General features: G+C 41.8%; 1 protein-coding gene across 1 annotated transcript in view; it reads left to right on the forward strand.

Annotated features, from left to right (window-relative positions):
- The window catches only part of LOC146861181 (dynein axonemal heavy chain 11-like), a 2,741,463-nt gene that overhangs the window by 1,194,174 nt on the left and 1,531,604 nt on the right, over positions 1–15,685 (forward strand). The gene's annotated exons all lie outside the window — the stretch shown is intronic.

The following is a 15,685-nucleotide window of genomic DNA, read 5'->3' on the forward strand; positions in this document are numbered from 1 at the left end:
ATATTGTGTGAAAAGATGCAATATTATTTTTGGCAGTAAAATGGCTTCAGTTGCGAAGTAAATTAAAGTGCTTTCTTTGTTGTAAATGTCAAAAATATTTTTCAGCAAAAACTAAGGTGCCTGCCACATGGTGCAGGGAAATGTAGAGGGGCACCATAGGTGCCCCTCAAGTGCATACACAAACTGCCCCTGGTCAAGGGGGGGCCGCAACGTGCCCCCAAGGTACATCCCTGCCAGCCTTTCCATGGCGGTTAAACCGCCATGGAAAGGCTTGTGGGGATCCTGCATCCCAATACGGCACCGCCACCATTCTGGGGATGTGAGGCGGTCCGAAAGGCAATTGGAATGATTACTTCTGTCGGACCCGTGGCGGTCACGGTTTCTGCTTGCCAGCACACCGCCCACCATCACAATCTGGCGTGTGGAAAATGGCCGCACAATGACAGTGAACCTGCCACCGACAAGCTATTGTGGCGGGTTCACAGCTATCGTAATAAGGCTCATAGATAGTGCTTGTGGAGTTTCTGTATCAGTTGCAGCAAATTGTCTGGCCCTTAGTTTTCTCATTCTGACAAGCCTTTTGGAGTGGTAGTCTGAAATTCACATGAGATGTATCTCAAACAAAAATAATAATAGTGTTGAATTCTGGAATTACATCTTTTCAGCATAATGTCGGACATAATTGCAGATAACCTATTGAGCACATTAGCTTGCAGTGTATGATCAACGTAAGCACCCAACAGGCAGAAGGATTCTAAAACAGATGAGATTTAATAATTTTTCGATGTTAGAAATAAAAGGCAGATGGTACCAGATACCTCTTATGATCTGAAAATGCCATTTCCGTTGGATACGTCTTCCTGCAGATTCCTCACCTTTTGGTTTTCCCCAGTTGCCCAACTGCATCTGGGAACTTTTCATAGCTCTTGTGCACCTGTAAGTGGTGCTAGCTCCATCTCTGCACCAAAATCATCACAGGTGTATCTCTGAATCCATGTAATTCCACCCAAGAGCACCAGCGTCAGTCCCTCTTTTCTGCGCTGTTTGACATTGATCCTCAGCTGCTTTCCATGAGTTTTCACATTTCTCTACATAGTTTTCTGAAGAGTTCAAAGAACATCAGTGCAGAGGGGGCATGGCCTGACCGCTCCGCTCAACAAATAACTCACTTTATTACATGAACAAACATTTAGGGACCGATTACGATGAGGCTCAGAACTGCTCCGACTGACCGTCGGAGCCTTCTGGGCTACATCGTAATCGGCCCCTCGGTTTACTTTCCGACTGCCGCATTACAATGCTGGTGGTTTGAAACTAAACCAGCCAGTCATTCTGGCTGGCTTCCGATGAGCCCGTCGGCCAGTCGAAACCGGCTCGTAATCCCAAAGGGCGGGCGTTTCCACCCTTGGGATTATGATGCACGGTTTCTAACATGATTTCCATGCCGGCCTGTTCGACATGGAAACCATCTCGAAAAGCATGTTTGCTGGCCCCCGCAGGGTCCCCTTGTGCAAGTGGCCTCCGGTTGAGGGCTGAGAGGGGGCACCTTGATATATGCACCTTGTGGCAGGCACGGGGTGCAGGGATGAACAACACCTCACATTTCTCTATAGGAGCTTGTGTTACGTCAGGTTTACAGCTGTAACATGAGCTCCCATTGAGAAATTGGAGTATGCAATCGGACAGTGTTCAATCGAATTGTAATTAGGCGGCCAGGGTCGCCCATCAGAGGTCGGTCGGTCCCAGGACCGAGACAGTGTCGGACGGGTACAAGTTTGCCCGAGATCGTGATAAGGCCCTTAGTTTATGGACTCATGCATAATCTATGCCAATACTATCTAAATTAGTGCAGTATCTAGAATGGATGGTACATGGTAATACATTTCAGGATCAACCCAATCGATGAGTGCAATATTCAAAGTAACTCTTCGGTTTCATCTTTGACGAGTGATGTAAAGTTTGTGATTTTGTTGGAGGATATTATGAAAAAAACAAAGAAATAATATATAGCCTTTCACCAGCAGAAGTTTGTAACTCATGACGAAAATATACTAACCATTAGAAAGTAATAAACAGTACAAATCCACTTGGATATTCCAGTGAGTAGACCCAGCATCATATAGCTCTGCCATTTTTGACAAGCTGATGGTTAACCGGCAAATCAGCGCCATCAATCCAGAAGAAAAATTAATTTGTTTATTACAATAAATAAGGTAAAGATTCATGAAGACTATTTTTTTAAAACTCTACCTCATGTATCACAAATTTCAAAATGACTGTAAACAAAGTTGACGGATAGACGTAAATACGTTACCAGATGTTGAAAACGGTAAAGGGTACATTAAAAAAGAAACGCAATTTGTTTGCAGAGTAAGAAGTGAACCGACAGCCTGTGCAATACGGAAAAACACCCAGCATCAACCCTGTGCTATTCTGACTAAACAAGACAAATGACTCCAAATAGAGCTTTTTAAAATCATGGCTGACAAGCCAGGGCATATAGGGAACATGGATTGGTGATCTCCAATAAATCATGTTTTGCTTGTAGCAAGTGCCTCTCTTGATATTTCACGGGCTATTTAGCCGCTTGCCTTGCTGTTGACAATGCTCCTGACATTACCTTTGCCTGTTCAAGTGGTCATCCAGTAACTTTGCACCATGATGGGTGGTCACTTTATGGCCCAATTAGCAGTCAAGTGAGTATACAGCAGTGAAGCCAGTGCAGCATTAGTTTATCTTGGTCAAAGGTTGTAGGCACATAAAGACGGTGAATCAATAACGACAGTGAATATATTTGAATCTAAGGTAATGTTAGAGTAGTGTGACGGCTTCTTTGGTTCTGAATGTGTTGTGAATATGCTGCCGATCTGCAGGATAGGGTATCCTGGGCCTACAGATGACATTTGTGACTACACACTTGCAATTACTGTGCCTTGTGAAAAGTGTCAGGGTGTGAAGCATGTCATCTGTTAGTAGTAAATTTAGAAAATATTACATTGAGGTTCACTGGTGACAGAGGCGGATGGTCCAAGTGGATTGGAGTTTGTTGTAGATTGTATATCATACTGTGGATGGGGGGATTATATTACTTATGTAAGGGTGTAACTTTGTTTTAATAGTGTGTTATTGTTGTTTATTTTGGAAACAGTGTAGTCGGCTTTGTTGTTCTTCCTCTGACATGCGGTTGATTAAGTATGAGTTAGGGATAGTGCTTCAGATAGGTGGAATTAGGAATGAGAAAGCATAGCTGTGGTCTTCTCATGTGGGGTTAAGATTGTGCTTTGTCTGATTGGTTGTTCTCCCACAACAAAACACCCCAATCACTTACCTGACCTGATGTCCTAAAGGTGTTATCATCGCGAAGATTGCCGTTAGCAAAATCACAGGCTTTGCAGCAGCAAAACCACAGGTCGCAATGTACCAAATGCTAATTGCGAGTTAGAAACATATTTTTGAACCACAATTTGCAGCCTGCAAAACATTGCAAGGGAGAAGGGGAGAGGTATGAAAGGTGCACCCCCCACCCCTTACAAGTCACAATAACATGTGTCAATGCTTTGTAACCACACTTGTGGCTGCCAACCAGTCATGTCAAATCACCACCTCAAAAGAGATAATATTGGACTTTCAAAGTGGAAGCTACCTACAAGTGACAGCTTCCCCTTTGTGAGTATGCGATCAGAGATTGGGGGGCAGCATACAGCGGTCCAGGGGCTGTTGCATACTCCCCCAATGCCACTCACATAATTCCTATTTTATTTTTTCATTTCAGCCCGTATTCCTCCAAGGGCAAGGCATTCTATGCTTACTTATGCAGAGATGGTGGTCTGTTGTCCCATCTCCAGCAGTATGTGTCTCTTAGCACTGGTGGACTTTGAACATCTCTTAAACTGCAAAGCGAGAAGCCTCTCACAGCATAATGGATAAATTGCGTTATGATAAGCCTCTTTTGTGCAACGGGCTGTTACTATCTTCTAATTGTAAAACAAGACAAATATTTTTCTGGACCCTCCAGCTTCATGAATATTTATTAACTAAACACACTGTCCGTCAGCGTCCTACTATCTCCTGCAGCCGTCTGAACACCTTGTACTGGATTGCGTTGCATGCACACCATCCATGTTTGTGCTGCAGCACACCCAACACAGACTGGGGCAGAGTGCCTGATCACACTAAACAATGAGTTGTCCTCAGCACGCGTGCAAATTCTGTCCTTTGGTGCTTGCGCTGAGGAGAGCAAACTAGTATATAGCAGGGTCTTGGTGTGAAACTGGAATATGACTCAAATCCCTGACATATCTCCTTTTGTATACATTCATTTTATATCGTGCATCACACTGAACGTTTAAATATGTTAAAATCCCACTATTTCCGAACTTTTAATACTTCTAAAACGGTATACATCATCTTAATATCTGGATGAAATAAGAAATTCAAGCATGAGTTGCCTATTACTCAAAGGCATAAGGACGAGGAACTCATCCGTGGCATCAAGCGTTGGCATCTTGTTAGTACAAACAGGCAATGGCAGGGTGATGAACGTCCCCATGCTAGACCTATTTATTATATGGAAATTTAAGCTAAAATGAGAGAGGGAGGTGCAAGCGGCAAATTTGTTAAATATAGGTCAGCTGACCTTCTTGGTATTTTACCGCCCATAGTAGGACAAATGTTTTGCCAGTCCTTCTTAAGTAAATGTTAAACACAATAGATTATTTTAAGCTCGCCATAGGAAATATATATTTTAAATGTGACACTAAGTTTGACATTACAGCTACTCTCGAGCCACTAGAACTGACAATGCAAGCAGCTTAATAGAGAAATATGTGGCACTCTCTGGTGTCAAACAAAGCGCTTCAGGACATTTTACTGAGTGTTAAATGTCTAGCGCCCATTCAGACACCGAGGTTCACAGGCATTTAAAAGACATGGCCGCGTGAGTTATCTCTTAGGTTTGCAGCTTGATTCTATTTTTTATTTTAATTACATTTTCGGAAATTTGGATAAAAAACCTCAAGGTTGGAAAGGACTGGAATTGACAGCACTATGGCTCTTTCAAATCCCTGTTGTCCATTTAAATTTTAATGTTTCTATCATTTGTTCCTCAGTGCAAATTAACAGCCATGGCGGTGGTGTGGCTTTCTTTTCCGAAGTCGAGACTTTAAATTTAATTCAATAGCCTGGATTTACAGCTATTCTATATTTCACAAGGCAGAATCAATAATGTGACTGAAGTGAAGAAGATAAAAATTTATGGTATCTTGCAATTTAATGGTTGAAAAGATGCAATTGGAGAGACCATAAATTGTGAAGGGGTGCACGCTCCATTGGGCCTGATGCAGGGCTGGCTGTTCGCGCTGATTTGTGACTATTCACGAGCTGTGATTAATGGTCTGATCGATGCTTGCTTCAGTGCGGTAAAGCACTTGTAATGCTCTCCATTAGAATAAATACAATGAATTGGCTGGAGCTTTACAAAAACTGTGTAACATTTAGAAGCTAAAATGTCAATTTTTTACCCGTTTCCACTTAGCTTTCTTCAGGCCGTTCCCACCTACATCGCATCACTCATTGTCGCGCGTTCGTGGATATTATAGAGATCCTTGCGGGCTTGGGGAGGCATTATGCAAAGCGCACTGAAGAGGAAGGGAGGCTGTGGGGTCGGCGGGCGGAAGTCGAGCTATTCTTGTGTGCCTTGCTCAGTCCTGCGGGTGCCCCCCCCCCCCCCACCCCCCGCGTCACATCGTGAGCAGCGCGTCTTCTGAGTCAGAAGACGAGTCCCTTGCACGCGCTTCGCCAGCACAGCACAAACACGCAGATTTTCGACACTGTGAAGCGTGATGTGCTTTAGCAAAACGATTGAGCCACACGCTTTCCAACATCAGAAGTAGGGTCTCTTGCTGTGCTCCCCTCCCCTCCCCTCCAATATCCTGGGGCACACCAGCAGATTTGATGGTTGTAGTAGTAAAACACTTTTCGGAGGGTTGGTGTTTACATTTTTTTCTACATTGATGTATTTCCCTAAGTATGTAATATTATTTGAAATCATTATGTATACCTGTATTTTTTTTTTTACAGCGCAGGTATTTCACTTATAGCCAAGTATCTACACATTGTTTCCAAACTGCGCACTATTTAATCCATCATTTAGAGGTCAATCCAAAAAGAACCTTTGCGTTACCTTATGTTATGTTTTATGAACTAGAAATAATGGCACAGATTTTTACAAACAATCCAGAAATCTCACCACATGTAGGCACATGCCTATGACTTGCAGAACGTTCTGACCTCTGACCCTGCTCACCCAAGCCCTAAGCTTATGCCAAGGAAATTTATGATCGCCTCAGTTTCCCTGGTCTACAATTGTAGTGCTTACTTTGAATAAATAAATAAAGACATAAGCAGGGGCCCAAATCTTTTCTTTGTAGCCTGCCACTGGGGCTCCTGAGTGCCAAGGCGGAGTGCTAGGGTTGCTGAATACCAGGGCTGCTTAGATTTGATTCTACCTCCTGCCGCTTTACTCCACAATCATTAGCTTCCTACCTCTTCATATCTTTCCTGCAGCATCTTTTTCTCTCTTTCTTTCTCACGTTGTCACTGTTTTCCTTTCATTTCATTCCTCGATGTTTCTCCATTTTCTTCCTTGTAATTGCTGTTAGTCAAAGTCTGATGATAAAAAATAAGTAATGGGCCCCAAAAATAAGGGACGTTGCCCAACACCCACAATCACCGGCACAAAAAAAGCATCGCAGCTGTCTCAGTGAAATGTACATAGGTGTAGAGTCATGGTAGATGTAATTATTACATTATTGCTATTTTGGTTTTTTTCCCATGAAACAGAAAATCATTTTTAATGTGAAACATTCACTCTTTAAAACCCTTTAAGTACAGGCTAGCTTGTACCCTACCCCCCACCTTCAGGAGAGTTGAAACAGACAATGCAGTTTTGCCATATTCTACATGTGGCAGGATATCCTGAAAGTAGGGGAATGGAAGAACTGGTAAAGAGACATTTCTGCTAACCCAAGTCAAATTAGATCATTCAAAACCATATTCCGCTGTGTGTGGTATGTGCCAAAGCAGAAAGTTCCACATTGAAACCTGAAGAATGACTTCAGGTTCTACCTGTTTCTCAGACAGGCTCGGCTGATGAATGTAATGGACTTGATGTTGGATATACTGCCATCTCACGGTTTTAACACACGATTTGTAGTGGTGTACTACTTCACAAAGCTAACTCACTGCATTCCTCTCAAAAGACTGCCCTCATATTTTGAATTTTCATTCTTTGTTATCAATAATGCGGTAAGACTACAAGGCTTATCAGAAACTATTATTACAGTCAGAAGATCACAGTTCATAGCTCATTTTTGGTTAGAGCTGATGAGCAATCGATTTCCTTTCCACCAGTTACCACCCTCAGACGGGGCAGAGAGGCTAAATCACTCCATAGGCAGTAACCACGGTGTTTTTTATGAATCACCAAACAGAATGGAGCAAGTGGATCTCATTGACAGAATACACCTGCAGCAAGTCTCTTCTCTTGGTACTTCACCTTTTTACAGTTCTTTCCTTTTAACCTTTCCTCTCTCACAGGACCCTCCATTTAGCACGTGTTAAGACAGGTTAGAGCCATTAAATAATGAGCCATTCAACATCTTGTAAGGGCCACAGCAGATTATAAGAAGCAGGGTGATAAACAATGCAAGGAAGCATCTTCCTATGAGGTGGGTGATAGCTCCTAACCAGGTACAGTAGGGACTTCTTCTTCATGTTTGTTCCCAAATATGTGGGATTTTTTGTGGTCAGAGTGTTAGTGGGTCCAGCAGTGGTCTTTCTTCGGTTCCTTCAACATTATCATGTCCATCCTGTTTATCCTGTGTTTAAAATTAACTCTGCAATATTTCAAACAGAAAGTACCCCTGTGCAGGTAGTAGATAGCACCCCAGAATAAGATCTCTAGGCGATTGTAATCAATATTTGATGGAAGGATATCACACTTTTAAGTGGTCATGGGAACCTGTTATATAGATGTTTTCCTCGTAAACCTGGGCCAAAGATGGACACCTGGGAGGAGTTTACTCTAAGGGGGTACTGTTAGTGTTTATAGGAATTCAGGATGATGGGGTGTAAAGCAACAGAGATATGGTACCTGCATAGAGTGTTTTTGTGAGAAGTTGGCCTGGTATAAATGTCCACTAATTAAAGTGGGCACCTTTCACCAGTCCAAACAACCCTTATGGTGATTTAAGAGGTCAAAGATAACCTTAGAAAGCTATCCAAGTGGTAGCTGTGGAGAGCAGCCTTCAGGCATAGTCTAGAAGGATTGTTAAGCAGCTTGTTTTACCAGAATGCAACCTTACTGTATTGGTTAAATAAAAGGAGAACCACACAGTAGTTATGATGGAGCAAGGACTCGTATAAAAGAGATTTGCTCGGATGCAATCCTCTCAAATAACTCGAAACACCATAATAATTGTGTTTGTAAGTACTAACGTGCATTACAGTTCACACATTTAAATCTAGGGGAAGCTTGCCTATGTGTTTTAGTAACAAGTAACCCGAGTGACACTAAAGATGGCTGCTAAACGCGGGATTCTATATTGCGCATACGTCTACTGCATCTACGTAGTATGACGTCCTATCGCTTGGAGGGAAATCTTTGCAACTGCGCAGTTGCTTCCAATATGGCCACTTGAAACCCACATGATAATGCACATGCATTGCTGAAACTAAACTATGCAAGTTTACTAAAATGCTAATGTGAAAGATTTTTTGAAGGAAATGGGATTAGAGTAGAGATAGGTGGTATACAGTGAAATCATTTATTTTTTATTTTAATCGAGTGGGACTGAAGCTTGTACACCATGTGACTGTCTCACATGCGCAGTAATAACAAGCCAGAAGCCGCGATGCAAATCCTTGAAAGGCCATCCAAAAGAAAACAGCAACATACCCTGGGAACCAGCATGATGTCCTGTGAGAGGAAAAGACTATATGCAAACTTGCATACATTGTATTGATTAAGTTGTGAATACGGGTGGGAAATGAAGCTTGGAAAAATAAATTGATGTGCGGGAACATCGAACAATAAGCTTTAGAAAAATATTAAAACTTAGCATGGTGTGATGATCATCCCCCTTGCTTGTCCATTCAGAATTAGGAGTTTCATAAAGTTGAAACATTTAGGGGTGGTGTTTAACATTAGAAAAGTATAATTGAGGTAGTTTAGTTAGACACACGAGGTCGAGATGCAGAGATGCTGAGAGACCGAGATGCTGTCTGAGAATTGAGCAGATCCTAAAGCAGAACCGAACTTTAGAACAAAGAGCCAAAGGTAAATTAGAAGAAGATCGCGGAAGAATCGAGGAGGAAGAGAGTATCAGAGAGGGGTGCGACGCAGGCGTCGTATCTAGAAGAGGCCACCTATCCTGTCCTGAATCCTGTCCTGAACCTTTGTCTCCTGACCTGTCCTAGGGGACCCATTCCAGCTCCTAGGCCAAGGGGTTGGTTTTCACACCATCCTCGGTAACTATAATTCTGTGTAGTATGTCATTGTACTGCTCTCTCTGTTTCTCCCTTTTCAGGTACTGTCATCATTATACCTTAGTCTAAAGTTTTCTGACTTAATTTGATTTTCCTCCTTGGAGAAAACATTGTTCGAGTTGTACTTTGTATTCTTTGGTTCACATGAAATTAACTAGATAAACAATTAAAACTCTTCCGAGTCTGTGGTCATTTAAAGTATTATCTTCTATTGACGTTTTACCTACAAAGCTAACAACTAGGTCCATTGACCAGAGGAAAATATGCACGGACAGAAGGGTTGGCATGAATTGCTAAGGTAAATTCATCTCGCAAGTATTATCACAATAAATTGACCCCAGCGGTACTTACTAGCTTATATATGAATGTTTATGGGCCCAGGTGAGTATGTGGATTGTGAGTATCTCTAGCTGGTAACCCACTCAATCAGTTTTTCTGGTAGCAGAGGATGGTTTCGATCCACCAACCTCTGAGTTATGGGCCCAGGTGAGTATGCGGATTGTGAGTATCTCTAGCTGGTAAACCGCTGGATCAGTTTTTCTGGTAGCAGAACTATGGTTAGTTTTGTCTAGTTAGGTGTAAATATTGAGATTTGAATTATTAATTATGTATTAACAAACCCGTTTGTATCTTGTGTCTATGTTGTCTGGAAATTCCCGGGAATATTGAATAGCGGGTGGTAAATGGAAACCACACTGCAGTGAGGTTACTCGTTTGCTAAAGGTAGCGCTGAAAAGCTATGCAAGGCTGACATTGCTGAGTTAGGGATTAATTTGTATAAAAGTGAGAGTGATTGATAGCAAAGAGTTCGCTGGTGAAACTTTGGTCTTATATCACCTAGAAAGGGTAATACCGAAGGAGTAGCAGGTTCATCGGTGCTTGAGTGAAGAGTAAGCGGAAAAGTTTTACTCGTAGTGTGTGAAGAGTAAGAGGAAGAGTTTTACACGCAGCAAATGTAAATCAATTTTCGGATTTTATTAGAAGCAGAGTAGCAAATGTTTATATGTTGTCATTTAATGAGTTTTGTATACAAATTGTAAGAAAAATAAATAATTTGTGTTACCTTGTAAAGGAGGGGTCAATTGCGGGTGCTGCACTGACGTCACCAAGGGCTGCGCTGGGATCGGTTGGAACAGCGGGCGTGTGACTGACGTGAATTTGTAAAGGAGGGCTCAGCATAGCAGTAAGGAGTTGATACTGACGTCACAAAAGCCGTGCTAGTATTGGCTAAACGCATAGCGTGAAATAGAATTTGATTGGTTGGAAAAATAGAAGCCGCGCTGGTATTGGTCAATTATTAAAGTAAAAGCGAACATTTGATTGGCTAGAAAAATGGAAGCCATAATAATAATTGATAGTGGGCTTTGCATGTGGAGACACAATCCAACTTTAATAGGGAATCACCCAGACAGAAGGTGTTTAGGATTTGCCAGAGATCAATATATAAAAGGATCGACAACAAACATGTACGGAGAAAAGAGAAAGATGACATTTATGCAGAAAATTTAAAATTATTTTAAAAAGGTTAAAACTATTAAGACTAGAGAGAGAATTCTTATCTCTCCCCCGAAAACGCCCGCATCATACATGATGATGGAAAGAGGCTATCATACTTGTGTATGGTTGGAAAATTGGATAGAATATACGAAAGGTGACGGAGTGATAAGCTTTCCCAGAACATGGTACATTTAATGGAAGAATTCTACATAATCAGAGATTAAGGATGAATGAATTAGAACCCAGACCAGGATTAACACAATATGAAGCTCTAGAAGAATGGGAGACTGAAGCATTTGAGCGTGATAGATCCAGAAGTAGCAGAAGTTTTAGAGGGTTTTATCCTAGACTACCGCGCGAATCACAAGATAATCAGATGAAACAATGGAGGCAAGCAATGGTGACGGAAGGATTATATCCTGTACTAATGTCTGAGGAACAGTCAGGAGGCAAGTGCACCGAGAAAACCAAACATTTAATGATGACAGGTAGTGGAGAGTTAGAAGATGATTTTATGGAGGATATTCCAATGAAAAACCCTCCGCCATACCAAGATGGATCCAGTAGAACTACTCCTAGTTCCCCGGTTTTAGGAATGCCATTGGTTCCACAAGTTATACATGACCCAACAAATGAAAGGATACTTCAGGAAAAAGAAAGAGAGGCAATAAATAAGAATAGAGAAGAATTAATACAGAAAATAACCCAACTGAGGACCCATCCAGAAGCATTAACCATACCATTGACTATAGGTCTGGTTGTTCCATTGTATGGGGATAAGGTCATCTGCCCCAAGCCTCCAGTTATGTCCACACCTGTAATTGAACCCAGAAAAGAGAATATAATCATTGATGATCAAGGCAGTGAATGTGAGTCGGTGATATCATTAATGGATTTACCAATAAGAGGTCAGATAAATGAGACCCCGAGAATAGTTACACCTAGTAATTCAAAAGAAGTACAAATAGAGACTTCAACAGGAGTCAAGAGTGCCACAATAGTCTCACCAGAAGAAATAGAAAGGTGGGCACAGGGAATAGACAAGCCGAAACAGCCACCAAAAATGTTAGATATTTATAAATTAAAAGTGGAATTGGAAGAAATGATAGCTGGATATGTGGGACTAGACATGCTAAATACTTACAGTGAAGAAGAGTTGCTGTTCATTTGTAGAAGTATCACTAGAAATACAAAGGTATTCCATGAGAAATTGACAGATCTAGCCTCTGACATAGGAATGGAAATAGGGACATCCAAGGTATTACAGAAACCATACAGAGCAGAATTCAGTGATAAGGACTTGGAAAATATGAATGTGTCTGGAAGAAAATTACCGGTTAAAGACGATTTTACAAAAATGGGGGGATCTAGACAAATGGAAAGCTAGATGGATGAGAAAAAAGGAAGAAGCATATGCCAAACGAACAACTTCTGAATTTATGTTGAAAGAGACAGGGAAGGTAGAAAGAGAGCGGTACCGGGAGGAGGATATGTACATGTTCCGTGGACCAGACAGGATATTTTGTCATATACTAATCATTTCCCGAAGTTAAGGGAAAAGCCAGTTGAATGGTATTGGCAAGTTGAAAGATTTGTGAAAGTTTCTAAAGTATTGCTAAAAGATTTGGATAGCTTATTTGACATAGTGGTACCTGCTGATTTATGGACAGAATGTAAAATTACTGTTGATTGGCCTAGTGATGAATACCCGAGAGATGCGAAAAGAGGAGCTCCTTCAGAAGAAGTAATGAAGAAATATCATCAGGTGATCACTTTCTTAAAAGGGAAAATTCCTCCAAAAGAAACAGATTGGGTAAAGATAGACAGAATGACAAAAGATAGAAATGAGTCGGTACATACTTATTATGAACGACTGTTGCAAGTGTTTAAGCAGTATAGCGGATTTGAGAATATCGGAGATAAAGATATGGGACATTTTGTGTATCGATTTGTGACAGGATTAAACCCAGAAATTGGAGATATGATTCGTCAACATATGTTGTGTTGGCAAGCAAGTCCGCTAGACGAGATTCTTAAATATGCAAAGTACTGCAGAGAGGAAATTGACAACAGACGAAAGAAGTTAAAAGAAAATGTGATGTGGGCCCAAGTAAAACTAGCAGAACAGCAGGAACTCCAACTAAACAGTCAGACCGGAAATCAAGGCCACGGTGAAAGTAATGGGGGAAAACAAAAGGGAAGAATGAGTAGAGAGGAGGCAAAGAAAAAGTTTCCCTGTCATGGGTGCGGAAAATTGGGGCATTGGAAAAATGAGTGTAAAAATATTCAGAATAATAATGGCCCCAATCAAAATTTAAATCCACAGACGCAGAATGAGGTGATAATAAGTCACCCGCAGCAGGAGCAGTCCATGCAATTCACCTATAATTGGCATTAAGAAACCCAGCGGGAAATATAGAATAGTTCAAGATTTAAGAAAGATTAAGGTTGTTGTACCTTGTTGCCCGGTAGTGCCAAATCCAGCAGTAATTTTGTACCAGATACCTTGGAAGGCAGGATGGTTTACTGTAATCGATTTATGCCATGTCTTTTTCTCCATTCCATTGCACCCAAACAGCCAGTATCTCTTTTCTTTTAAATTTGAGGACCGTATTTTAGTCTGGAATCGTGTTCCTCAAGGGTATACTGAAAGTCCTTCGATTTTTAATCAAATTTTGAAAAAGTGTTTAGAAACCTTAGTGATGCCCAGAAAGTCAGTACCGGTACAGTATATTGATGACTTGTTAGTTGCGTCTAAGACAAGAAATGACTGTGTTACTGATTCAATTGCGTTGTTAAATCATTTGGCTGATGGTGGACATAAAGTGTCCCCTGAAAAATTGCAGTTTTGCAGACCCGTAGTCAAATATTCTTGGACACCAAATAGAATGTGGAATAAGGAAGGTGACCCTCTGAAAGAATAGAAATAATAAGACAAATGAAATTGCCGCAAACCCAGAGAGAAATAACAATGTTCCTTGAAGTTGTGGGATACTGTAGGCAGTAGATTGAAGGGTTTTCCTTGCTAGCTAAACTCCTAATACAAATGACCAAGAAACGAGCAAAAGATCCAGTGGAATGGGATGATGAAAGTATGGAAGCATTTGTAAAATTACAGAAGTGTCTGTGTGAAGCTCCTGCCTTAGGTATGCCAGATTACGTGAAAGAATTTGCACTGTTTTCATTGTGAAAGGAATAGTTGTGCACTTTTAGTTTTAACCCAGAGACATGGTTTGATGCAGTGTCCAGTGGCATTTTATTTTCTGCTACTTTGGACCCTGTAGCCTCAGCTTTACCTGGTTGTTTAAAAGCAGTAGCTGCAACCTGCATACGTCTAGAACAAAGCAAGTCAATTGTGATGGGATATCCGGTAAAGGTGCATGTTCCACATTCAGTTGAGATTCTTTAAACAAGAACTCAAACGCAGTACCTTACTCCTAGTCGGATGACAAAGTATGAAAGAATCATATTAGGTGCTGAAAATGTGACAATAGTCAGGTGTACCGTATTGAATCCTGCCATCTTATTACCAGATGTATATGGAGTAGAAGTGAGAGATGAAGTCGAGCACAACTGTTTGGATGTGACTGAACTATGCACCAAACCCCATCCAGACATACAGGAAGAACCTTTGAAGAATGCTGAACATGAGCTATTTGTAGAAGGCTCGTGTATGCGCCATAAGGAGGGAGGACTAAGTGCTGCTTACACTGTGTGTACATTGGCTGGAATAGTTGAAGCATCCTATTTACCAGGAGTCAAATCTGCAAAAGTAGCCGAATTGATAGCTTTGAATAAAGCATGTAAAATTGGGAAAAATTGGAAAGTAACCATTTTTACTGATAGGCAGTATGGTTATGGGGTTGTGCATAATTTTGGCCAGCTCTGATGCAGAGGGATTTCTTGACTTCTTGACTTCTTCAGGATCCCCCATTTAAAAATAGAAAATTCGTAAAAGAACTGCTTGAAGCAATACAATTGCCAAAAGAAGTGGCAGTGGTCAAGTGTGCCGCACATGAGTCAGGAGATGACTATGTGTAACCCCCAACAAAAAAAGCGGCAGAGGACTGTGGTAATCCTGTGCTCGTTACGTTCATAGCGTCGAGGTTTTATTTTTTTATTTTTTTGGAGTGCAGTCGTGCTGGCTTTTTTTGTCGTCGTGGAGGACCGGCGTGAACATCGTTGGTTGGTGACAGTCTTTCTCAGTGGTTGTCCAAGTGCGTTCATCCAGTCTGATAATGTGATAGAAGTCCTGCGCTTCGACAAAGGAGGCCTGTTACAGACTGAGACAACAATCGGCCTCAGTTCATATCAGCAGAAAAGTACTAACGCCGCCACCGCCAGGAGTCAAACAAAGCAGCAGGCAGCGCCGCCACCGCCAGGAGTCATTGGCAGCCACTCGCAGCATCGCCGCAACAACGGGACTACAATTCCCAGCAGCACCAGCGGCGGCGCGCGAATCACGAGGCGCATTTAAACTGCGCTAAGGTCCGCTACGCGGGACGCACGCGGGCGAACGCCGGGCTAAGCCCGGGCAAAGGGCGGGCTGTCTGTGGCCGTCCGTGGCTGGTCGCGGCTGTGCTGGGCCACCTCCCTTGATTTTTCTACAGGTAATTCGATCCATGCAAATGATATCGTAACG

The sequence above is a fragment of the Triturus cristatus genome, chromosome 3_1 (assembly GCF_964204655.1).
Source record: "Triturus cristatus chromosome 3_1, aTriCri1.1, whole genome shotgun sequence".
In the NCBI taxonomy this organism is placed as follows: domain Eukaryota; kingdom Metazoa; phylum Chordata; class Amphibia; order Caudata; family Salamandridae; genus Triturus; species Triturus cristatus.